The following is a 2131-nucleotide window of genomic DNA, read 5'->3' on the forward strand; positions in this document are numbered from 1 at the left end:
TCGTTTCAGGTCTTTCCACGCGAGATTAAAACAGAAAAGATGAGGGAAGCTTCACTTGGAGCTTCCCAAAATCAGCCCAAAATGGGCTTTCCGCATCTTTTCAGTGTCCCATCTTTTGGCAACGAGATCTTCTACGTGCCAAACTGGAATATACCGATTTTCGGTTTTCCCAGCTGATAAGCAGCCGAAAGACCGTGCAAATTTTTACCAAAAAAAAACAAGCTTAATTTAAGCCCGAGATTTCAGGCCCGGTCCGCAGCTAGAAAATATAGGTCCAACCCGTGCAAAAACTCGGGTTGGACCCGCCCAAGTTGCACCGCTTTAAATACCGAGGTTTTGGGCATCAAATGGAGGGTCTTATAGTCAAAACACCAAAACCCTAGCTTTTCTCGTCTTACGCCCATACTTGTGTGCATCTCGTTAGTTTTGGCGCCGATTGAACCCTAAAAAGGGAGAAGAGAGAAAGAGGTGTTGCACTCTATTCTATCCCTCTCTCCACAGCATTCATTCCTGGTAAGATCAGCCATGAAGTACAATCCACGGGTCTCCAGCTCCCGGCGCAAGTGCCGAAAGGCGCACTTCACGGCCCCCTCTAGTGTGCGCCGGGTGCTGATGAGTGCCCCACTATCTGCCGACCTAAGGAACAAGTACAACGTCCGGTCGGTGCCGGTGAGGAAGGACGACGAGGTACAGGTTGTTCGTGGAACCTACAAGGGACGAGAGGGCAAGGTGGTTCAAGTCTACCGTCGCAAATGGGTCATCCACATAGAGCGCATCACAAGGGAGAAGGTTAATGGATCCACGGTCAATGTTGGCATCAACCCCTCAAAGGTCGTCATTACCAAGCTCAAGCTCGACAAGGATCGCAAGTCCCTTCTTGATCGTAAGGCCAAGGGCCGCGCAGCCGATAAGGCCAAGGGCAAGTTCACAGCTGAAGACGTCGCCGCCGCCGCCGCCGCTGCACCATCTCTTCAAGAGATCGATTAGGTTGATCTTGATTGCTCTCCATCACTTGTGCCTTTTTCTTCTTTCTTATTAGTTATTAAGGGCATTTGTTTAGCAAGTAAAGTAGTAATTTTTAGCGTTGCTCGTCATTTTAGAGACAGACAATTACCTGCATTTTCTTGGTTGTGTCTTGTCGATTATGATAATCAGCAAGTTTTGTGTTTAATCTTTGGTTAAGTGAACTATTTAGCGAATATGATATATTGGGCAGTGATATCGCTTGTTTCATTTTATATGTTTGGGTGGAAAACGATGATCGCGTTTGACTCAAGTAATTCGCTTACTTTCGCTTACTTTGGATTTAGTTTTATCCGTTTGGATTAGCAGCTTGAATGTGAGAGATTTGGGTTTTGAGTGGATTGCTGATATGTACAATTATACGTTTGAGTTTGATTAGACATTTGGATTTTGCAATCACTGAGCATATTTGCGGTTCTGAAGTTGTTTTCACCAATTCTGAATGTTTGATACTCAAATCTGAGTTTTATGAACCTTTATGCGTTTGACAATTTCTTACGGCTTTGTGGTTTTTTATCAGTGGGCACCTAGGGTTCTTTGCGTACCAAAAAAAATGAAGTTGTTTGGGTAGAATTTTATAAATTCAGTTAAGTGATTAGAAAATGGGCCCTGGTAATTTTCATTGATGTCTTAGTCATTGGGTTGGAATTTTATTGCTTTATTGATTCATGTTAGCAGTTAAATTGATAATTTACTTGCTATAATCTATATGGATTTATTTTAAGGTTTTCTAGTGTTGTACAGCCTCTCCTAAATGCATGAAGTGTCTGTGTTGGACATTTGCCGAGTTCCAAGTTCCAACACTCAATTGATTCTTGATGGACACTTCTATGTGGCATATTTCTCTCTCATTACTTATTTGACATAAGTGAACAGTTAATGTACAGATTAAATGTCATTTTCCCTACAAAACGTTATATTAAGCAAAAACAACAATGATAACCTTTCTAAAACTGCTTCTATAGGTTAAGATGTTAAAGTTCAACGAATTATTTTGTGGGTTATACTTGTTTGTAGACATATTACCAAGTCCTTTTTTTCTTCATCTTGTTGAGTGAGGCTCCTGGACATGTCTATTTCCATGCAACACAAGGTTTCCATTTTGAGT

At 41.8% G+C, this 2131-nt stretch overlaps 1 pseudogene across 1 annotated transcript; it reads left to right on the forward strand.

The window, feature by feature from the left end:
- Nucleotides 1–363: 363 nt before the first annotated feature.
- Nucleotides 364–1238, forward strand: LOC148854932 (large ribosomal subunit protein uL24z pseudogene; annotated as a pseudogene). Its single transcript, XR_016112167.1, has one exon. The product of XR_016112167.1 is annotated as a large ribosomal subunit protein uL24z pseudogene (transcript).
- The last annotated feature ends 893 nt before the right edge of the window (nt 1239–2131 follow it).

The sequence above is a fragment of the Nelumbo lutea genome, chromosome 4 (genome assembly GCF_056320005.1).
Source record: "Nelumbo lutea isolate HS-2025 chromosome 4, American lotus-T2T, whole genome shotgun sequence".
NCBI classification, from domain to species: Eukaryota; Viridiplantae; Streptophyta; class Magnoliopsida; order Proteales; family Nelumbonaceae; genus Nelumbo; species Nelumbo lutea.